Consider the following 24,958-nt stretch of genomic DNA (forward strand, 5'->3'; position numbering starts at 1 on the left):
AATCCTCCACCCACACCATCAAGGGAATCCATAGAAAACCATCTCCGCCCTCTGACTTTACAGGGACTTGAGATGCATTTCTCCTCACCAAGGAGAGACCATCTTCATGTCAGTCATGCCAACCAAATTGATATATTTTCTTATCTTCTCTTCAACAATTCCTTGTTGAATGATGCCTAAATGGATTCTCTCTGAATGAGTGAATGCGAGAATGATGATGTTCTTTATTGTATTGCCCTACTTAATCTTATCACGCAAATTGTATTAGTGTTTAAATTACCTGAAAATGTTGACTTATAATTATCAAGAAATATTGGTACATACCTACATTGGTGAAACTGTAAATTTATTATTGATATAAATTTTATTATTGTTCTTATTCAATTCCTAACTTGTCTTCTCAAATTTAAATTTTGATAGGGTATGGTCTTCTTCCATTTATTTCAATTTAAATATCCATATCTCCAAAATGTCTTCTCAAAATCTCTTTGGGAGAAGATATGGACCTCTACAATTAATTACCAAATTATATATCCATATATTATCCCCAAAATGTCTTTTCAAAATCTCTTTGGGAGAAGATATGGTCCTCTCCAATTAATTACCAAATTAAATATTTATATCTTATCTCCAAAATGTCCTCTCAAATTTACTTGGAAGAAGATATGGTCCTCCCCAATTAATTACCAAATTAAATATCCATATCTCCTCCCCAAAATGTCCTCTCAAATTTACTTGAGAGAAGATACGACAAGAAAAGTGAAAAAAAAGAATAAGGGGGTAGTTATGACATTAATGATAGGTGGTTGATATGGATGGGAGGAAGAGGCATAAAAAGAGAAGGATGATAAGAGGAGAGGGGGATCCTTGGTCTTGGTCTTGGTTTTGGTTTTGGTTGTGGTTTTGGAGGGTTTTGGTTGTGGGAGGAAGGTGGAGAAAAGAAAAGGGAGAGAAGGAGAGTGTTTGTTTAACTTGGATACACTACATTTGGTTGGACTTGGGCTTGGAGGGTTAGGGAACCTACGGGCTAGGAAATACTGCCTAGTTGGTTGGGAGGCAAATCCAGTCGGGTAGTCAAGAGGAGCATCCCAACAGAGTCAGGAGCTCAGGAGCATCTCAACTAAACTATTGAAACATACATGCATTTATCTGTTTATTGATTACTTATGTAAATAACTGCAATGATATTCTTACTTATTTATTTTGTGGTAAATAAATTTTAATGGTATATTATCATCAAATAAATGTTTAAATAGAAATAAGTTATTTCCCATTTTATTGTATTTAAAATTAGAGAAATTTAGTTTTTAGTTAGAGGACCCTAGGAGGGAGCTTCACACGTGGTATCAAAGCCAGGTTCAAAATTTGGACCCAAGACCCACTAGACCCAAATCTCCGCTAAAAGAGTTATGACCCTCATCATTGCTTGTAATAATTTTTATTATAAAAATTATGTGGAACTGATTTCATTAAAGACTAATTTAATGATTTTTTTTCTCCATTTTACCAGCAATTCAGAACTTCTTTTGTCATACCTTGTGTATCTCTTTCAACCATTTATCAATACAAATTCTGTGAAATTCATGATGACAAGGAAGCACCCTAATACGGTCTCCTTCTCCATACTCCATAAGACATATGTAGCATTGCGCAACTTCCTCGCTTTGAACGATTTCATGTTCTTTATATATCAGCACTGGCATGGACTCCACAACATGATCTGGTGCAAGGAATGATCTAAGAGCAACGACCGATGATTGAGAGGGAAAAGTTATTCACTGATTATGGATTTCATCTAGAACCTCAAATAGAGCCTCTGCTAGCATTATAAGCCTTGAGATACTTGCCCTAGTATTTCACTGATTGGGCCTTCCAATATTGTGGCAGGTGTAGTGCCCTATATAATAGTTACCAACCAAAATACATGATCTATCATGCCCAACAAAATTTTCAAAACCATCTCTCAAGCGTTGCAATCCCCGAACCTAAGATCTAGCCAACCTTTTCCTTTCCTCAAGACATATACTACTCTGTTCCACAAAGATGCCCCTATTAATAGGTAGATCTTCATTCATTTGATGTCTCCCATCCCTCTGCACTCCATTGCCATTCATTGATCTAGAGGAGAAGAGAAACTAGTTTTGCCCAACAATTGCTGGTATTTCGACTTGACGACGCAAGGACAACCTTGTTAAGGCATCACAAAGCCTTCTCTCATCACACCATTTTGTCTCTTTGTCCATTGCATCTCTCTCTAGCATGCCAAGCAAGCACTCTGATGAAGTTCCCCTAAGTAATCTGTCCTGTAGCTGCCCAACACTTTGAGTTCTTTTGACGCCTGGATTTCCCTGAACATGTTCATTTGTCCCATACCTTCCTCGAATATGTTTTTCTTCTCTAGATGTCAATGTGATGGATGAGGAATAGTTTAGGCATATAGTCATACCTATTTTTGTTGTAAATGGTTTCTGCACTTTCAGGGTTTTGCTTTCTTTGTGTATCAAATCTGACTGTCACATGAACAAAGGCTCTTGAAGTGTATGGATACGGTATTGACTTGAACAAAGGGTTTTTGGCATTATTGGATAAGGTGTTAGTGCTTTCTCATGGTTTGCATTGTATCGTTGTATGAAATAGCCCAAACCTATCTAAAATGGGTCTGGTGTACACCTCCAAGGTATTAAACTGTTGGTTGGTATCGAGAGTTTGAATGTTTGATGTGTCCATTATTTCTGTGAATACAATATATGAGTCTGTAAACCTGTTGGGTCCCTATAATACTAGTGATTACCCCATTACTATTGTAGTTATACCCCTTATTAATATTGTTGTGTCCCTATTGCCCCCATATTGTTATTACTGTGCCCCATAGAATCCCTTTATTGTTATTTTTGTGGCTTTATATTATTATTGTTAGGTCGGTTGGATTATATTGTGACTCCTTAGACTCCTATATATAGAAAGGAGGTTTTCTCATTTGTATCATCCAAGAATTGTTCATTTATGTAATGTAAAGGAGGTTGCCCCCTCGAAGAGGCTGCATTTTAAGGTGTTGATCTATCTTTTCTATCTTTTTCTTGAGCTGGTTTCATAACATTTGGTATCAGAGCTTTGGATTCTAGGGTTTCGCTGCTCCAAACATGTCATCGTGGCATTTTCGCTATAACTTTTTTTCTGTGATGTTTCAGAAGTCGCAAAAAAAACCCAGGTGAGAAGAAATCGCGCTAAACCTTGGGTCCGAATTTTAGATTGTTTCGCGCGATATTTGCGGAGATATGCTCTGAAGAAGTTGGTCTTTTTGCAGACTCCTGAATTACATTAAAAACAGGTGACCTAGGGAAAATCGTCATAACTTTCTCTCTGGGGATCGGATTGAAATTTCGTAAGAAGGTACAGAAAGAGGACGGACTGTAGTTTCTTGTATGCATGTTTTAGATCCAAAGGTCAAAACAGTGACGTCGTACAAGTTCGCTCTACTGAACTAGCTTATAAGCAAGTCACTGTGGGAGATTTCACATAACTCTTCCTTGGAGAATCCAATTTGGGTCAGACTTGTGGCATTGGAAAGAGGACACAGAGGGCTACTACAGCTCAGAAATTCAGAACTAGATGATTGGAAAGTACAGAGATACATCAGAGGCAATATCGAGCTCCTACAAAGTGAAAAAAGGTGTGTAGATTTTCTTAAATTTTTGCTTAAGCTTGGTTTGAAAATTTATTTTGAAGGATTTCAAAGGGCATAGTAGAGAATTATTATCAGTAACTGATGCCCCGAGGAAAGAAAATGCAAACACCTAGTAAGGAACCTGAAAGCTCTAGCATGACTCATGAAGAAGAGGAAGAAATGCAACATGATATATCAAAATTACAAGACCAAGTGCAACAACTGTCCCTTGCACAAAAAGGAACAGAATCTAAGATGGATGGTTTAAAGAAAGATGTAGAAGCTAAGATGGATGGTTTAAAGAAAGGTGTAGAAGCTAAGATGGACTGTTTAAAGAAAGGCGTAGAAGCTAAGATGGATGGCATGGAAGCTAAGGTGAATGGCATGGACGCTAAAATTGATGGCATGGATGATAAGATGGAAGAATTGAAGATAAATATGAATAAGTTGCTACAAGAAATGGTCACTAAGGGTGAAAGGGTACTAAAGGAAACTCATGATGAGAACAAAAGAAATGTTAATCATGATTCCATAGACTCTAATGTTGGATCGAAGACTCACCATGTTCCAAAAATCGATATGAGGAAGTTTGATGGCAAGGATCCCGCCACATGGATATTACAGATGGAGCAATTCTTCGATCTCAATAATGTGCAAAACACACAAAAGGTACGTATGGCAACTTTATATTTGGAACCAAATCAGTTTGTATGGTATCAATGGCTTTGCTCTCGTAAACAATTTATCACTTGGGCAATTTTTACGGAAGAATTGATAGCACATTATGAGGATACAAAAAGCAACACTTTTTTTAGCCAATTGATAAGTCTCAAACAAAAGGGTTCAATAATGGAGCACATTGAGGAGTTCCAAAAATTGAACATAAGGGTAAAAGATATTCCAGAGGAGCATAGGATTGATGTGTTCATAGGGTCTTTAAAGGATAATATCCAACATGATGTTCGCCTTTGGGAACTGATTCATTAGAGAAGGCATTCAGGTTAGCAAGAAAAATGGAAAGCAAAATTATGGCAACCAGGAAGCATACCACTCACAACTATAAAGATGGAAGTGTTGTTGCCCCTAGTCTTCCACAACCTATAAGGTTGACACCACAACAATTGGAAGAAAAAAGAGCAAAAGGGCTTTGTTACAGTTGTGATAGCAAATACACTAAAGGTCATAAGTGTGCTGAGAAGAAATTATTCTACATAGATTGTGAAGAGGAAGAAGAAAAGGAGCAAGAAAGGTCAAAAGAAGAGGATATACTCCAGGAACAAAGCCTAGATGAAGAACAAATAAATCCGACCATATCTTGTAATGCATTGGCGGGAATTACCACTCCTCAAACCATCAAGATAGAAGGACAAATCAAGAAGAAAAAGGTAATAGTGTTGATTGATTCAGGAAGCACCCACAATTTTATTCATTGTAAGGTAGCAAAAGAATTGAATTGCTTCCTATATCCAGCACCAGAGTGTCAAGTGATGATTGCAAATGGAGGAACAATAAATTGCTCTGGAAAGTGCCATAATATCAAGCTATCCATGGGAGAATATGTATTGACTAGCCCAATGCTTTCCATTCCAATGGGAGGTGCTGATGTTGTACTAGGAGTCCAATGGCTACAATCCTTGGGTACAATAGCTTTTAATTTTCAAGAACTTTTCATCAAATTTTCTACGGAAGGAAAGGAAGTTGAATTAAGGGGTATTGCAGGGAAACCAGGAAAGATAATCAGCTCTAATGGTATGACAAAGCTTCTAAAAAAGGAGCAAAGAGGTGTAATTGCACAATTATGTTCGCTAGATGTTTCCACATTGGAATCATCTATTTCTCCAGATCTCCAAAAAGTCTTGGACAATCATTCCAAGGTATTTGAGACTCCCAAAGGTCTCCCACCTATGCGTGATCATGATCATGCTATTCATCTGATTCCAGGAAGTGTTCCTCCAAACATCAGGCCGTACAGATATCCCTATGTCCAAAAGAGTGAAATTGAACGTATGGTTGCAGAAATGCTAGAGGCTGGTATAATTCAACCGAGTCAAAGTTCTTTCTCTGCTCCAGTAGTATTGGTGCACAAGAAGGATGGATCATGGCGCATGTGTCCGGATTATAGGGAGCTCAACAAGCTCACTATTAAAGATAAGTTCCCCATTCCTGTCATTGATGAATTACTGGATGAATTGCATGGATCAATTTACTTCACCAAGTTGGATCTTCGTTCAGGATATCATCAAATCAGAATGAAGATTGAAGACATTCCGAAAACAACATTTAGAACTCATGAGGGTCATTATGAATTTTTGGTCATGCCTTTTGGCCTTACCAATGCACCTTCAACATTTCAAGGTTTGATGAATTCAATTTTCAAACCATTCCTTAGAAAATTTGTGTTAGTATTTTTTGATGATATACTAATCTACAACAAGTCTTGGAAGGATCATGTTGAACATGTTGACAGGGTGCTACAACTATTGGAGGAGAAACAATTATATGCAAAAAGATCCAAATGTTTCTTTGGAGTCCAGGAGGTGGAATATTTGGGTCATATTGTATCTCATGAAGGAGTTAAGGTAGACCCTAGCAAAATTAAAGCCATTAAGGAATGGAAAATCCCCACATCCATAAAGCATCTGCGAGGATTTCTTGGGTTGACAGGGTATTATCGCAAGTTTGTTAAGAATTATGGGAGAATAGCAGCACCTCTAACAACATTATTGAAGAAAGATGCATTTTCATGGACTTCGGAAGCAACAAAGGCCTTTGAACATCTTAAAGAGGCAATGTGCCAAGCACCGGTCTTAGCTACACCGGACTTCACAAAAACCTTTATTGTGGAATGTGATGCTTCAGGAAATGGAATTGGTGCTGTTCTAATGCAAGATGAAAGACCCATTGCTTTTGAAAGTCGTCCAATCAAGGGAAAGTTTTTAAGCAAAGCTATTTATGAGAAGGAAATGTTGGCAATACTCCATGCACTTAAGAAATGGCGACCCTACCTAATGGGAAGACACTTCAAGGTAAAAACGGATCATGATAGCCTTAAATACTTTTTAGAACAAAGATTATCCTCTGAAGAGCAACAAAAGTGGGTCACAAAGATGTTGGGTTATGACTTTGAAATCATCTACAAAAAAGGGAAGCAAAATGTGGTGGCAGATGCACTCTCAAGAAAGGATGAGGATGTGGAAGCATTGTTGTGCGCCATTTCTATTATCCAACCAGATTGGATAAACGAAGCAAGGGAGGAATGGAAGAATGACGAAGAAGTGTGGGCACTTATTCGAAAGTTACAACAAGATTCCAGTACGTCTGATACATTTAGCTGGCAAAATGATTCGTTATGGTACAAAGATCGCTTATACCTCTGTAAGAATTCCCAGCTAAAACAAAAGATTCTTATGGAATTGCACACTTCTCCCTTAGGAGGGCACTCAGGATTTTTAAAAACTTACCACAGGGTTAAGAAGGAATTTTTTTGGGATGGCCTTAAATCAGATATTCAAAAGTTTGTGGCGGAATGTTTGGTTTGCCAACAAAATAAAGTTGAAACAATTAAGACACCGGGTCTATTACAACCTTTATCCATTCCAAGCCAACGTTGGGAGGAGGTTTCAATGGATTTTATCACAGGTTTACCCAAGTCTGAGGGAAAGAGTGTCATCATGGTGGTAGTTGACAGACTTACCAAGTATGCACACTTTTGTGCATTATCACATCCATTTAAAGCCAGTACAGTTTCTACTGCATTTATGGAAACAATTCAAAAGCTACATGGAAACCCAAAGATTATTGTAAGTGACAGAGATCCCATTTTCACTGGAAATTTTTGGACAGAATTATTTTCTTGTCTTGGTACTCAGTTAGCTCATAGCTCATCTTATCATCCTCAATCTGATGGGCAAACTGAGATAGTAAACAAATGTTTGGAAGGATATCTTCGTTGCTTTGTATCTGATAAACAGACACAATGGGTCAAATGGTTGCCTCTGGCTGAATGGTGGTATAACACTTCCTTCCATACAGCAACAAAAATGACCCCATTTATGGCACTTTATGGGTATCAACCACCATCCATCACATCATATTTAAGAGAAAATTCTAAGGTTCAAGCAGTGGAACATCACATCGAACATCAACAACAAGTCCTCCAACTCTTAAAGGATAACCTCGTGTTGGCACAGAATAGAATGAAACAACAGGCAGATCAACATCGCAGTGAAAGAAGTTTTGATGTAGGTGATTGGGTATTCCTACGGCTACAACCATATAAGCAAATGTCCCTCAAGCAAGCTAAGAAGGATAATAAATTATCACCAAAGTATTATGGTCCGTACAAGGTGTTGCAAAAGATTGGTACTATGGCATACAAATTGGAGCTTCCTGCAGCTTCTCGATTGCACCCAGTTTTCCATGTTTCATGTTTAAAGAAGGTTATAGGTGACAAGCTCCCAGTTCAAACAATATTGCCAGAACTTGACGAGGAAGGAAAAATTATATTGGAACCGGAAGCAGTCACAGAAACAAGAACTCGACAGCTACGAAATCGATCAATTTCAGAGTATCTTATCAAGTGGAAGAACTTATCCGCTGAAGATTCCACATGGGAGGATGAGAATTTTATGCAGAAGTATCCAGAACTACTCAAGCGTTGAGGACAACACTTTTTTGAAGGAGAGGGGCATGTTGGGTCCCTATAATACTAGTGATTACCCCATTACTATTGTAGTTATACCCCTTATTAATATTGTTGTGCCCCTATTGCCCCCATATTGTTATTACTGTGCCCCATAGAATCCCTCTATTGTTATTTTTGTGGCTTTATATTATTATTGTTAGGTCGGTTGGATTATATTGTGATTCCTTAGACTCCTATATATAGAAAAGAGGTTTTGTCATTTGTATCATCCAAGAATTGTTCATTTATGTAATGTAAAGGAGGTTGCCCCCTCGAAGAGGCTGAATTTTAGAGCGTTGATCTATCTTTTCTATCTTTTTCTTGAGCTGGTTTCATAACAAAACCCTATCTGTGTTAACTACAAATATCCGTCTATAAACCTGGGTGTGAAATGCATCTCACGGTTGGGAAGCTTGGGGTTCCATACGGGGAGGCCCAATATTTGTTAAGTTTGTAGGGTTGTAGGGTGCACCTTCTTTCTCCTGTTGTAAGAAAGCACATTTGGAATGTCTCATTTTGACCGCATCATTCTTTTTATGTGCTGCCTCCCCATAGGTTACATCTTTATGATAGGGCCCATTCTCTACTTTAAAAAGGAATTTGTTCTTTTTTGTTGCTCAAAATTTTGCTGATCTATATTGGATGAGTTATGTAGTCTTGCGCTGGATGCATGCCAAATGCTTTCAAGCATTTCCAAGTAGTTGCAGGCAGTTTGCAGGCTCCTTCTCCTCCTTGCAAATCCAAGTAGAGCATTGTTTCACGGTTTCAACCGAGTCATGTTGAACAAGATCAATTAAAGGCCTCCCTATAACTTCATCGGCCAACAATCCTGTGAGTTCAACTGCTTTAGTATTCCATCCATTTATGAGTCCATTAGAATCGATTGCCAAAATTGGCACAGTTGCAGTTTCAATTAACCGTACCATCTCATTTGTCATTGCACTTAGTTCATCTATTCCTTGAAGCCTCAAGTCATTTAGCTGTGAATGTATCATGGTTTTGTTGTCACTGTCATCAATATCTTGAAAGGAATCCCTCAGAATCAGTTGCAATGAATGGATGGCATCCATCTCGACATCCTCCCAAGGAAGACTTCGCCTTTTAAACTTCCAGGAATGATTTGAATGATGACCGAGGGTGCATTCTCCTGCCATCATCTTTATCATTGGGATCATGTTTAGCACCTCCCCATTTTATTTCTTTCATTGTGTGAGACCTGAACCAAAATAAGAAGTCTTTGGAGGTAATTCTGACTGCGGCTATTCCACAAACTGCATCACCTAGTGACGCAACTCCTGGATAGCCTGCTTCTGCAAGACTGTCAGTACTCAAACCAGTGGAATCTCTGTGATGCTCGAGGAGCCAATCTGAAATATCCAATATCTGAGCCTCAGTAGGAGTGGTCCCCAAAAGCCAAAGGCGTTTCCCATATAATAAAGCAACCCCATCACATTTGACAAGGTCCATAATGTTGGGAGTCTGAGACACGATCCCAATGGGTGCATCACGAAGAAGCATATCGCAGAAGCCCTTAAAAAAAATAAAAAAATCCTGCTGGAAGTGTCAAAATCCAAAACGTGGTCCTAGGTCTGATAAATATATAACCTGTTTCTTCGGGTTTTAAATCATTGAAGCCCTTGGTCGATCGTATAAAAATCACTGACTTCTTCTTGAAACAAAAGAAAATATCTCTCGATCCTAAACTTCTGCTTCAATCTGCTTCATAAGTGTTAATAAATCTCATTGTTTTATATTATAGTTATATCTCCCATGATTTTGTACCTTTTAATTATCTTTTTAAAATCTTTTCTTAACTATGCATATTCAAAAGTTTATTTATTAGACAATATGGGATATGAATAAGATAGTTTAAATACCCAATAAGATTAATAAAATAGAATTAATAAAAAATTATACATGAGTAAAACGGATTTTTTTTACTTCATATTATAAAAAGAATGGAGGATGGGAACCTTTATCTTTAATTGTTACCTTATTTAAATGTAAATATGCTCCATTTCATTTAAGAACAGAAGAGGTGTTCCTTGATAACATATATAAAGTATTGATAACAATTATGCTTGGTCCAAATTTGTGAAATGAAAAGTGATCAGTGGATAAGAACCCTATCAAACTTTATATATATCAAACTTGTCATAAACCAAATAATAAATAATTTATATAATTGTTAATTGAGAACTTAGAATTTTTAAATATTATAGTAAATAAGGTAGAAGATAATGTTATTGAATTTAAAATAGATTATATATATATATATATATATATATGGGAATGTAGGGGTTTTGAGTAGTTAACAAAAAAAAACTTATTTTCTAAAACTTTAACACCCAACTCCATTGCATTGCACCACACATATTTCTCTTTTCTTTTAGTAGATTTTAATACATTAAAGTTGTCAAATATGAACAACAATTGATTGGTATGTTAGAATCACTTACAATATACAATATTATTATCTTAAAACATGTAGCACTAGCCATTCTATATACATCAATTGGATAGTATACATCTAACAATAATGTCAATATTGAGTTGATTGAGACAACTAGCCAAGTTGTCAAATGTGAACAACAATTGATTGGTATGTTAGAATCTCTTACAATATACAATATTATTATCTTAAAACATGTAGCACTAGCGATTCTACATACATCAATTGGATAGTATACATCTAACAATAATGTCAATATTGAGTTGATTGAGACAACTAGCCATCCACTTTGAAAACTAATCTAACATTGTTGATGGAATTTAAAGAGGACAACTAGTTAATAATGTGATTAAAAATGGTAAGTTAATGTTTATGTGAATTCTCAAAATATATAAGATGGATTTAGGATGATTGTTTAGGGATATCTAAAGATATTTGAGGGTGACTAGCAGTGCATGGTAGCACTTGCTTAGATAGCAATGGGAGAGGATTTAGTAGACCCATGATTATCTTCTCAATATTAGAAATAGTCGTTTACAAGCATAACAAAAGGAAAACTTGCACCTATCATTATGCAAAACATGTGTGAGCTGAGTAAGAATTGACAAGGCCCTAAGTTGTGCTAATAAGTCTTACATATCATATGGATATTTGAACAATTCAAAATGGTGAGGACACGAAGAAATCAAGGTTAAGGAGGGTCATCACAATGACCTACAAATAACCCATTACCTTCACCGGAGCCAACTCTCATCTTGCATTCCCTAGAAGCAATTAATGAGACTTTAAAAGGGCACCAAACAATTGAAGTGGAAGAAGAACACCCTCCATCAAGGTTAGGAAATCTCGAGGGATCAAGAGACTCTGATAGAGGACCTCCAATCGAGGACATTACTAGGGAGCTCCAAAATATTAAGCTCCTAAAGTTTGCTGGAGGTCGTGCCAACGAACGAGCAGAAGCCTAGTTAGAAGGAATGAAAAGGTGCTTCACACTAAGGGATTATAATTCCAATTCAAAAGCTAAAAAAGAAATTTTCCAACTCAGAGATAGTGCTCTGGCTTGGTGGGGTAACTTAGAGCGTCAACTACACCTCACTCCTGACACAGTTACTTGGGAGTTATTTGAGGAGAGATTTAGGAAAAAGTACCTACCAGCATATTATAAAGAACAACAGATAGGAGCCTTCCATGCCTTGGTACAGGGAAATTGTACGGTAGAAGAATATGAGATTAGATTCATGGAATTGGTCAAGTATGTCTCCTACATGGATACTGACCAGCACCAAGCGGATCATTTCATTTATGGATTAAACCCTAAGATTAGGGCAATCGTGTGGATGTGGAAACCATCCTCAGTGGCAAAAGCTGTGGAACATGCTCGTTATGTTGAAGAACACTTAGACTTAAAGGGTGGAAACAAAACCATTTTTCCACAACAACCAAGGTTTATGGGGAAGGCCCCTCGTACCTTCCCCAGCGGAGGAAGTTTGAGGCCATCACCATATGGAAACAGGGTTGTAACTAGAGCACCAAAAGTGGGGATTTCAATGGCTACTAATGTAGCTTCACCCGCGGGTTCAAGGGAATGTGCAAATCAAGGTCATACGCGAGGAGAAACAAGTAGGGGCAGGGGTCCCAAGGGAAGGAACTCTTTCCAAAGAACTCCACAACATTCGCTTCAAGGTCTACCACACATCACTTGTTGGGGATGCGGGGGACCTCATTACCAGCGTGACTGTCCTAAGTTACAAACTAGTAACAACCGTAGAGAAAGAAAAGCACCAACGGGGGGAGAAAGTAGCCACCTTCGAATCTATGTAGTAGTTGATAACCAACGAGTAAAACACCAGTCTGCCGTGGTAGAAACCTCAGGTATGATAAACAAAGTAAACTTTAAAATTTTGTTTGATTCAGGTGCTACAGATAGTTTCATTTCACTCGTTGCATTAGAAAAATGTGGGTTGGTAGTCTATGAGCACGATGACTGTAATCAAGTTGAAATGGCTTCTGGGATAAAACAAGCAGTAGGGCCTAGTGTTGACCAATGTCAAGTAAACCTCGGGGTGTGTATAACTAAGTTGAAGGCATATGTCACAACATTGGGGACGTATGATGTAATTATTGGAATGGACTGGATAGAAGCTCATCGAGCTTTGGTAGACTGTTTCAAGAAGGTGATTTGTTTAGATGATGAAGGTAGGCCAATTGAGATTTGTGGAATCAAGAGAGGAGTGTCACTACGATTCATATCCATGATGAAGGTAAAACGTTGTCTCTGACAAGGTTGCAAGCTATATGTAGTCAAGGTTGTAAGTGACTAGAAAGGACCCTCCCGAGATCAACACCCAATTTTGTCAGAATTCAAGGATGTTTTTCCTAAGGAATTGCCTAGATTACCTCTTGTAAGGGAGACAGATTTCACAATTGACTTAACACTTAGTGCAGAACCAATATCTAAGACACCCTATAGGATGACAACTCCCGAACTTTGTGAGTTGCAGATGCAATTAAAAGATCTCTTAGACTTGGGATTTATCAAACCTAGTATTTCACCTTGGGGTGCACCAATGATTTTTGTCAAGAAGAAGGATGGTTCCTTAAGGCTATGCATAGATTATAGGGACTTGAATAGAGCCACAATAAAGAATAGGTACCTGATACCTAGAATAGATGACCTATTTGATCAAATGAAGGGAGCAACGATTTTCTCAAAGATCGATCTATGATTTGGATACCACCAATTGAGGATTAAGGAAGGTGACATCTCAAAAACTGCATTTCGAACTCGGTTTGGGCACTACGAGTTCGTAGTTGTTCCATTTGGTTTGACCAATGCACCAACAGTATTCATGAGCCTCATGAATGGTGTGTTTAGGAAGTATTTGGACCAATTTGTGCAAGTCTTTCTGGACGACATTCTTGTGTATTCCAAGAATGAAAAGGAGAATGAAAAGCACCTAAGGGTTGTATTGACTTGCTTAAGGGAAAATCAATTGTATGGAAAATTGTCAAAATGTTCCTTCTTTTAGAAGAAATTTCATTACCTTGGGCACATCATTTCAGGAGAAGGGATTTCAGTTGACCCGGAAAAGGTAAAGGCCATAATGGATTGGCCCATACCGAAAAATGCTCATGAGGTGTGTAGTTTTATGGGGCTAGCAGGGTATTATCGCAGGTTTGTGGAAGGGTTTTCAAGGATTGCAAAACCCATCACCACATTACAACGAAAGGGGGTCAGGTATGAATGGACATATGAATGTGACACTGCATTCACAAAACTAAAGAGGTTACTAACTAGTGCATCGATCCTTCGAGTACCAGACATGGAAAAAGACTTCACTGTTTGCATCGATGCTTCAAAGCAAGGATTGGGAGCAGTATTGATGCAAGAAGGTGGATTAATAGCTTACACATCTAGAAAATTGAAGAAACATGAAGAGTTGTATGCTACCCATGACTTAGAGTTAGCAACAATGATGTTAGCTTTGAAACTGTGGAGACACTACCTCGTTGGGAGAAGATTTGAGTTAAGAACAGATCATCAAAGCCTGAAGCACCTCTTCACTCAAAGGGATTTGAATGCTAGACAAAGGTGGTGGAGCGAATTCATGAGTGAGTATGATTTTGAGATCTCATACATCAAGGGAAAGGAGAATGTGGTGGCTGATGCACTAAGCAGGAGGCCACGAGCCTTCTCCCTAGTAGCCCTAAAGGTAAATTTGAGGGAGCGTGTGTTGGAGAAACTCTTTGAAGATAGTTGGTATCTAAAGGTTATCTCAACACTCTAGAGTGGGAAGCAGATAGAACCAAAGTTTGAGGGATATGTCCTTGAACTAGATGGACTATTGAGATTTCAAGGGAGAATCTACATACCTAAGGAAGGATGTATAAGAAGGACAATCCTTGAAGAGTCACATATAGCACTCTATTGTGCACAACCTGGAGTGAAGAAGATGTACGCGGACACGAAGAAACTCTTCTTTTGGGCAGGCATGAAGCATGATATAGTCTAGTTTGTCGCCAAATGTCTTGAATGTCAACGAGTAAAGGCTGATCATCGCCATCCAATAGGATTCCTACAACCACATGACATCCCTATGTCTAAATGGGAGGTAATTTCTATGGATTTTGTTGTGGGTTTGCCACTCACGTCATAGAGGCACAATGCTATATTGGTTATAGTTGATAAATTGACCAAAAGTGCCCATTTCATTCCAATAAGAGACACTTACGATGTTACTGATGTGGCACGAGTTTTTATAAGTGAAGTTATTCGACTACATGGGTTACCCACAAAGATCATTTCTGATAGAGACTCTCGATTTACATCTAGGTTTTGGACAAGTTTGCAGTTAGCACTAAGGACTCAGTTGAACCTAAGCATTGCATATCATCCATAAACAAATGGGTAGATTGAAAGAGTAAACCAGGTTTTGGAAGACATGCTTCGAATGTACGTCATGGATAATCAGACTCAATGGGAAAGGTACTTACCATTGGTAGAGTTTTCTTATAATAACAATTACCACAATTCAATTGGGATGCCTCCTTATCAAGCTCTATATGGAAGGCCATGTAGGGCGCCATTGAGTTGGGAAAATTTAGAGGACCGAGTAATAGTTGGGCCAGAATTAGTTCAATAAATGGAGGAACAGGTAAGACAGATTCGACAAAGGTTAAAGGTAGCACAAGATAGACAAAAGAGTTATGCCCATTCACATAGGATTGATCACAATTATGAAGTAGGGGACCAAGTTTTTATTCGTATCCGACCCAACAAAAGCACCATTTGGTTTGGGAAAGGGACGAAGTTGTTACCTCTATTCGTAGGAACTTTTAGGATTAAGGAGAAGATTGGACCAGTTGCCTAAATCTTGTACTGCCACCCCATTTGCATAAAACTTATGATGTTTTTCATGTATCTATTTTACGACATTATGTTTTTGATGAATCTCACAAAATAGATTGGATGGAATTGCAGGTCTCGAACATGGGAACCATAGTGGTCGAACCATTATGCATATTGGATCGTAGGGTTCAACAGCTCAGACGTCGCATGTTGGACCATGTTAAGGTTTAGTGGGACAAGTATAGCCCAGGATCTGCTACCTGGGAGGATGCAGAGACTATGCATCGTGACTACCCCTCACTTTTCGAACATCTGTGATGCCCATTTTGACTTAGATAGGTACCTATGCTAAGGCTCTATTTCACAGTTCTATGTTATTTATTTATGAACGCTATGTAATATTGATGCATTTAGTTGGACATGTGAAACTACTTATATAAATCATTAGATGGATTAGGTATTGATGATGGAAATGTTTGATGTATGACCTAATGTATTACTTACTTGGTGATGATTTATCTAGTGCATGACTTATTATAGTTATTGTTGTTTCATGTATGGCTTAAGTGGATATGAATTATCTAATGAATGGCTTAGTGAAATTATGATTTATCTAATGTAAGATTTATTTCTAGTATAAATTACAAAATTGACACGTGGATACTAGACTTAATAACATGATGTTTAAGGTCACTTATCTATATATATTTTGTTGTTATATGTATGCATGAATGAGAACTAACCTGCAGATTGGGAAAAACTATATGATAGCCAAGATCTACTCTTCCATTGGGGAAGGTCGAGGCATCTAATGAGGAAAGATATGATGTAAATTGTTTTGTTACATTCTGTATCTACTTGATATGCACTCTTATGACATGGGTAAAATGTAAATGGCAGGTGACAAGACTACCTGATTGGATTATTCGATGACAAGTACCCAACCAGCGCTGTAGTGTGGTCCATATTAGGGTGTTGACCCTAGTTGTAAGGAGGGGTGGAGGCATTTCCCACTGTGTAACCTCCAAACCTGGAATCATGGGAGGGCAGTGATGGAAACACTCCCCCTAGACACGTGATGATGATTTCCAGTTGCCTGCTAGGGAAGTTAGGTCGATATAGTCGATGCGTCCGCCATATTGGTTTTATCAGTGGTTAGATTGGTATATCCGTTGCCACAGTATATAGCAACAAAGGATTGATAAGGTGGGAATGGAAGTAGGTTAGGAAGGATAGGAGGATATAGAATAGTTGGAGACTCTTGATGGGACGTGGTGTCATTGTATGACTTATCAAATTTTACTATTATAACTCTCTCTCTCTATTTTGTTATGCCTTATTGTCAAAGTGCTTCGAACTCCTTGTAACTTTTTCACTCGAACTTCGGGACGAAGTTTTCTGAAGGAGGGGTGTATGTAATGCCCTACTTAATCTTATCATGCAAATTGTATTAGTGTTTAAATTACCTGAAAATATTGACTTATAATTATCAAGAAATATTGGTACATACCTACATTGGTGAAACTGTAAATTTATTACTGATATAAATTTTATTATTGTTATTATTCAATTCCAAACTTGTCTTCTCAAATTTAAATTTTGATAGGGTATGGTCTCCTTCCATTTATTCCAATTTAAATATCCATATCCCCAAAATGTCTTCTCAAAATATCCTTGGGAGAAGATATGGTCCTCTCCAATTAATTACCAAATTATATATCCATATCTTATCCCCAAAATGTCTTCTCAAAATCTCCTTGGGAGAAGATATGGTCCTCCCCAATTAATTACCAAATTAAATATCCATATCTTTTCCCCAAAATGTCCTCTCAAATTTACTTGGAAGAAGATATGATCCTCCTTAATTAATTACCAAATTAAATATCCATATCTTCTCCCCAAAATGTCCTCTCAAATTTACTTGGGAGAAGATATGGTAAGAAAAGTCAAAAGAAAGGATGAGGGGGTAGTTATGACATTAATGATAGGTGGTTGAGGTGGATGGGAGGAAGAGGCATAAAAGGGGAAGGATGATGAGAGGAGAGGGGGATCCTTGGTCTTGGTTTTGGTTGTAGTTTTGGAGGATTTTGTTTTGGGAGGAAGGTGGAGAAAAGAGAAGGGAGAGAAGGAGAGTGTTTGTTTAACTTGGACATACTATATCTGGTTGGACTTGGGCTCGGAGGGCTAGGGAACCTGTGGAGGTTCCTGGGATAGGAAATACTTCCTAATTGGATGGGAGGAAAATCCAGTCAGGTAGTCAAGAGGAGCATCCCAATAGAGCCAGGAGCTTAAGAGCATATCAACTAAGCTATTGGAATATGTATTCTTCTATTTATTGATTACTTATGTAAATGGTTGCAATGAGATTCTTACTTATTTAATTTGTGGTAAATAAATTTTAATGGTATATTATCATCAAATAAATGTTTAGATAGAAATAAGTTATTTCCCATTTTATTGTATTTAAAATTAGATAAATTTAGTTTTTAGTTAGAGGATTGACTTCCTTTTACTCTGCTTCCTTCATTTCTGCGCAAGATTGACTTCCTCGTCCTTGCTACCTTGCAATGTCTTGTCCTCATAAATTCTTTGTCCTTTTTTCCTTGTTGTGGTCCTCAAGCAACATGGGCCTACGTACTTCTCTTGTAACCCAATTTAATTTAGAAAACCAACTTATTAAAGGCACCAACCAACCTTTAATGGTTGTCCAAACAATCCATATTTCCTACATAAGGAAACCTCACCTATCCCAAGCAAGCCACCTCCTCAGCTCTGGAATCCATGTCCCTTTTTTACTCAACCCTTTTAACATATTTTGTGAAATATTACATTGCATTTTCATGAGGAAACTCGGGTTCGGGTTGTCACAAACCCCTCCCCTTTGAGGGAACACTACCCTCAATGTTCTTCTACTCATATGAAACACATGGAAACAAGATAAAAAAACACATACTACCTTATGGAGCTTTATATGTGCAACTCTATATAGTATGTCCAAACATACACACATTTGCTCCATCCAATAAACAAAAATGGATATGCTGCTCTCATGGAGTTAGCGATTTACCATGTGGCTTCCCCTGGCCCAATGTGCCTCCACTACACTTTGACTTGCTGTATGGCTCGATTCCAAAGCATGACTCCTTTGGTCTAGAATGCAGAATGGCTCTGGCTGGAACTCTCCCTCTGGTTACACTTGTAGCATAGATCAATCAATCACATGATTAAAATCTTGCACATATCTTTTAAGGAAAGAAACATGGAAAATATCATGAACTTTGACTGATGGAGGTAAAATCACCCTATAGGCCCTTGGTCCAATTTTCTCAAGGATCTCAAAAGGCCCACAATACTATTGTGCCAACTTGCCACATGACCCAATTTTTAAGAAACTCTTCTTGGGTTTTATTCTAAAAAAAACATGTTCCCCAACTTGGAACTCTTTATGCACCCTATGCTGGTTTGCATAGCTTTTATGCCTGTTGTCGCGCAGATTGACACGACAACGCTCAGACTGGGGGCTGTCACTCTTATCCCCGATCCCTCCGTTTAAGCCTGTCTCCCGCGGCTAAGGGGGGTAGTCCCTGTGAGATGATGAGACCAACTGTCGACCAGTTGGTTGGGAGACACGAGACACGATTAAGATAAGCACTAAAATGATTTGATTAGTTAGCAGACCAGTGCCTTAAGAGATTGTTATTAAAATGATTACTTGTTAAATGATATAGAAAAATAAACCGTGACCAGCAATCATTTGTCATCAGCTAAATCACATGACCAAAACGATATCCAGCAACTGAAAACTTCGAAAAGATAAATGCTTAAAACCACCACGAGAATCGTAAATTATTAACCAGATATCAATTTCGTGTCTCGACTTGAAAATTTTAGATCTCAGCATGAAAGATAATAATTGAAAACAACTGAATCTGGCAAAAATAATTTTCCACGAAATTTTTATACCTTTTCAATTTTTTTTTTTTTTTTTTAATTAAAACTAAAATTAAACTATTTAATCAAAAGTTAATTCCTAAATTAAAAATTAAATCTCCTAAAACCTAAATCTAAAATCTAACTATAAAAAAAAATAAAACTAAGGCTAACACATTAAAAAACTAACTAAAAAAAAATTAACCTTTTTATATTTTATATTTAAAAACAAAATTTAAAAGACTAAGTTAAAATCTAAATAAAACAAAACCTAAACTAAATGTAAATTAAAATCAAAATAAAATCTACGTTAATTTAAATTAAAATCTAAAATTAAAATCTAACCAAAGTTAAGCTAAAAAAACTAATTGAAATCTATTTTAAATATGAAATAAAACTATAGAAAAACTTTAACTCTAACAAAACCTGAACTAAACGTAATCAAAACTATGCACACATATACGTAATCGTAAAACCCAAACGTTTGAACAGAGATACTGAGCCACGGGAGGAAGGCGACCCGGCCTGAAATTTTTACAGGGAAACCCTAGCCATAAACAAGAAAAATACAGGCGGAGAAAAACTTCACGATTAATGGCCCGTTGACAGATTTTCGAGCTCAGAAACACACGAATTTTTAGCGGTGATTGAAAATTTGGAAACGCTTAGAGTTTACCTGCAAATTTCGTGACCCTGCTACGGATGTAAATTTCAGATACAGTTCATAAATCGACGGATCACCCTGATGACCACACGCAGATACGCACAGTTACCTTCTTACGCTGGATGAAATAACGTGCTGCTGCGGCGTTGATGAGATTTTTTTTTTTTTCTTATTTGCGGGTACAGGTATCGTAAAACCCAAAAAACGCTGAGCCGGTGGTGAGCATAGCAGACTAACGTTGGAAAGCTCTCAGCAAATTTTCGTTGCCACCATACACAAGATTGAAACTTGATCCAAAATCCTGACGCCCGCGCGGAAAGGTTTCAAACCACAGAGACTTATTCACGCTGAGACTGAGCTACACTGTTTGAAATCGTTTTTTTTTCTTTGGACGCCAACCTGGAGTAACAATCATTCAACGCAGAACCAACAACGTTTTTTGTGGTGTTAATCCTGAGTGTTGACTGTGTTTTCCAGCTTCCGACGGTGGACAGAACAGAAGAAAGATTGCAGGCACTTGAAAGCTACAAAACCCTTGCTACCGAAAAGATAACCCTGTACCTGCAATGGACAAAATCACCCAAGAAATGATATATGCCTCAAACCAAAACTGAAAACCCTAATGAAAACTGCATAAGGCAAAAATTAAAACCCTAGATCAGAAAATTCTGAAACCCTAAGACAGCTGATTAATTTACAAATTTGGCCCCTTAGCAGCCAGATTCATCAATAAGCACAGAAAATATTTAAAGAACAGAAATTTCAGATTGTCACTGTGAAAAACTTCAGAAAATCTCTCATGCAAATCAGAAAAATAAAACTGAATGATAGACCCAGGATCAAATCCAACTGGGCTCAGCAAAAAATGCTTGCGGGAGTTGGCTGGTTCAGCCGAGAACTTCCCCGAACGCCCACAAAATTCCTTCAGAAAATGCTTTCTGCACAGCTCAAAACAACCATCAGTAAAGAGGGCAAAAATGCTGCTAGATCTCAGAGAGTAATGGAGATACCTGCCATTACTTCAGAAACCCTAACAACACCCAAACCCTAGCAAGTGAACAAGATACCTGTGCTCACAATACTCTTAAAAAAGCTATTATCAATGACTGAAAATAAAATATGCAGAAACTAAAACAATCTCACAACATTTTAAGAGAGTAACACCAACAAGATATGGATTCCAAAGTCTTCTTTTATTAACCAGAAACAGATTTACAAGAGAGCTTCTTCAGTCTTAGACTCACAGATCTTCTATGATCTGAAAATGACCCCTAGCACCCTATTTAAAGGAAATGATCCCAACGGCTAGTTCGAGTGATCCATGTAGAAATGATCTCGACCGTTGATGAGGATCAAGACATCTCTTGATCTCATCCGTCGATTTATTCACTTAAAATATTATTATTTTATTAGTTAGGGTTTTTGCTTTATTTTTTTTTAATTTTTTATTATTTATTTCAGTTTTTAATTTTTATTTATTTTATTATTTTTATTCATTTTTTAATTTCTTAATTCATTTTAAAATGGATCATCGAACTAAGCCTTCGGAAACATCACCTAGGACCTAGGACTTAGGACTCATGAGGGGATTTAAAACATTTTTCGACCCTCAGGACACATTACATCATGACTTTTACAATTTACATCTTAAGGGAGAAAACCCCTTTAACATAGACCCTCACAAATCACCCAGTTCTGCGACACAACTATAATCTAGCAGATCAACACACTAGGATTCTCCTAAAATTCCAATGACAAAATCCATCCCGGCTTTGGGGTCAGGTTTGAAGGAAAACTCTGCCGATCCATGGATCGGTGAGACAAAAAACCTTCCGGGACGTAGATTACCACTAGAAAGTTAGGTCCACCTAGGCAATTCACATACACGACTCATATCTGCTAAGATTATTTACAATTAATACATGCAGACTGGGTTTACAATTAGATTGATCAAGCTGCTGATGACTGCTGGATGGCACGGACACGCTGATCAGGTGCTGCCCCTTTCTTGCAAAGAAAAAGGGGGTGTACTGCATGGGTAGTTGACCGATAGAGGTCAACATATGGCTCTACTTGGGGACACGTTGCTGCTTGCAGGAATGTGAGAATCCAGAATCTGCATCCATACAACACAAAAATAAGTAGCGTCCATCCAAAAATCAGCATATACATTAAGCATATCCTATCCCGTGCCACTTGCGAATTCACTGGACTCTATTCACTGGATCATTCCAACTTATAGAAATATTACAACTCTTCCCATACATGCCTCAAATGGATTCATTTTGATGGATTCTTGGTATCCATTGTTGCATGCAAACTCCACAAGTGGAAGGCACTATTCCCACTTTTTTGGTTGATGCATTACATACATCCTCAACATGTCCTTGAGGATCTTATTTGTCCTCTACATTTTCCCATCCTTTTGTGGATGATATGTTGTACTAAATACCAACTCGGTCCCTGAACCTGCAAACAATTCCTTCTAAAATATTGAAGTGAACTTAGCATCTCGGTCTGGAATAATTTTCTTTGGGATACCATGTAGCCTCATGATTTCTTATATCAAAATTTGAGCCACCTCACTGGCTGAATTAGTAGATTTGATAGCCACAAATTGAGCAACCTTTCTCAATCTATTAATAACGACTATGATCACGTCATGATGCCTAAAAGTTTTTGGCAATCCCGTGATAAAGTCCATGGATATTACCTCCCATTTCCATTGTAAAATGGAAATGGGCTATAACAGTTGCAATAGTCTTGCAGGATGCTTTCATTCAACCTTCACTTACTGGAATTTTATACATTTAGCCACAAAATCAACCACTTCTTTTTTCAAAATTGGCCAATAATAGAACTTTTTAATGGTTGTAAGGGTCTTTTGATACCCTGGATGGTCTGAATAAGGCCTTACATGAGACTCTTTCATTATGAACCTCCTTAATTCTTCATTATTCAAAACATACATTTTGTTTTTGAATCTAATTAAGTTGTCATCATTGGGGTGATATTCTTCATCCTCATTGCCTTGTGACAACTTTTCTTTCATCTGCTAATATCTTTCATCATGTTGTCTTGCCTTTTTTACCCTTTCCACCAGGTTCGATTTGTAAGAGCTTATGGTTGCTTGAATTCTTCTGCTAAGTGTGTCAACAACCTTGTTCTCCGCCTTTTACACACTTAATTTCAAAATCAAACTCACTAAGTGTGTCCATCCATCTAGCCTGTCTTGTATTCAACTTAGGTTGCTCAAACAAATATTTGAGCCCACTATGGTCTATTATAAGTGAATTTTCTACCAAGGAGGTAATGTCTCCACCTTTTCAATTCTATATCATGAGTCACATACTTTACCTCATGCTCATTTAATTTCCTTGACCCATAGAATACTACCTGTCTTTCTTGCATCAAGACTCCACTGAGTCTTTCTTTGCAAGCATCTGTGCACACTACAAAATCGTTGCCAGGATATGCGATTCTCAATGCTGGTGCATTTGTGAGAAATCACTTTAGTTGCTCAAAACTTGTTGCGCACTGAGCTGTCCATTCAAATTTCTTTCCCTTCGTTTGCAAGGATGTGATGTGATGGCTTATCTTGGATAAATTTATGATAAATCTCCTGTAATAGCTTGCCAACCCCATGAATGATCTGATCTCATTCACATTCTTTGGTGTTGGCCACTCCATAATGGCCTTGATCTTCTCGGGGTCCACTGATATCCCTTCATTGGAGACAATATTCCCCAAATAGTGTGTCTGTGATTGGAAAAAGTCACACTTGCTGAGCTTTGCCTAGATCTTGTGCTCCCTCATCAATTGTAGCACTACATCGAAATGTTTTTCTTGCTCTTCCTCTATCCTTGAGTACATTAATATGTCATCAAGGAACACAATGACAAACTTGTCCAAATAAGGACACAACACATTGTTCATTAATCACATAAAAGTGGCAAGGGAATTAATAAGTCCAAAGGGTACTACTACAAACTCATAGTGCACATATCTTCTTCTCAAAGCAGCGTTGTGAACGTCCTCCTCTTTGATCCTCACTTGATGATATCCTAACCTCAAGTCAACCTTTGAAAAGGCTGCTACTCCTCTCAACTGATCAGAGAGATCACCAATATTTAGCAATAGGTACCTGTTCTTTATGGTCACCTTGTTTAATTTCCTGTAGTCAATTCACAATCTAAGGGTTCCATCCTTTTTCCTTACAAGCAAGATAGGTGCTCTCCATGGAGACACGCTTGGCTTTATGTAGCCCTTGTCTAGCATCTCCTTTAGCTGTAATTTTAGCTCCACCAACTCAGGGGCACTGATCTTATAAGGTGCCTTGGATGTCCGTGTTGCTTCAAATACCAACTCAATAGAGAAATATGTCTCTCTATGAGGAGGTAATCTAAGTACTTCCACTAAAAACACATTTATGTACTGCTGTAGAACTGGGTACTTGTTCAACATTTCACTTTCCTCACTCCTAGTGTCATTGCCAACCTTCTCATCACTTAATATTTGCACTGCAAACGAGATGCACCCTTTTCTGCCGTTACGCTTGGCTTGCATAACCGTGATCATCCTCACTGATGTAGGCTTTCTACTACCTTAGAAAACCCTTCTTTTTCCTTGCTCATTTGAGCATTCAATTTCTTTTCCAAAACAATCCACTTTGGTCCCGTGCATTTACAACCAATTCATGCCCAATAATATGTTGT

The 24,958-nt window shown here is 37.8% G+C and overlaps 1 pseudogene; it reads right to left on the reverse strand.

The window, feature by feature from the left end:
- Positions 1–9,031: 9,031 nt before the first annotated feature.
- Positions 9,032–24,809, reverse strand: LOC149180115 (phytochrome pseudogene; annotated as a pseudogene).
- Positions 24,810–24,958: the final 149 nt, after the last annotated feature.

The sequence above is a fragment of the Pinus tabuliformis genome, chromosome 3_2 (genome assembly GCF_031772625.1).
Source record: "Pinus tabuliformis cultivar Carrire ecotype Pingquan chromosome 3_2, CPIR1, whole genome shotgun sequence".
Classification (NCBI taxonomy): Eukaryota; Viridiplantae; Streptophyta; class Pinopsida; order Pinales; family Pinaceae; genus Pinus; species Pinus tabuliformis.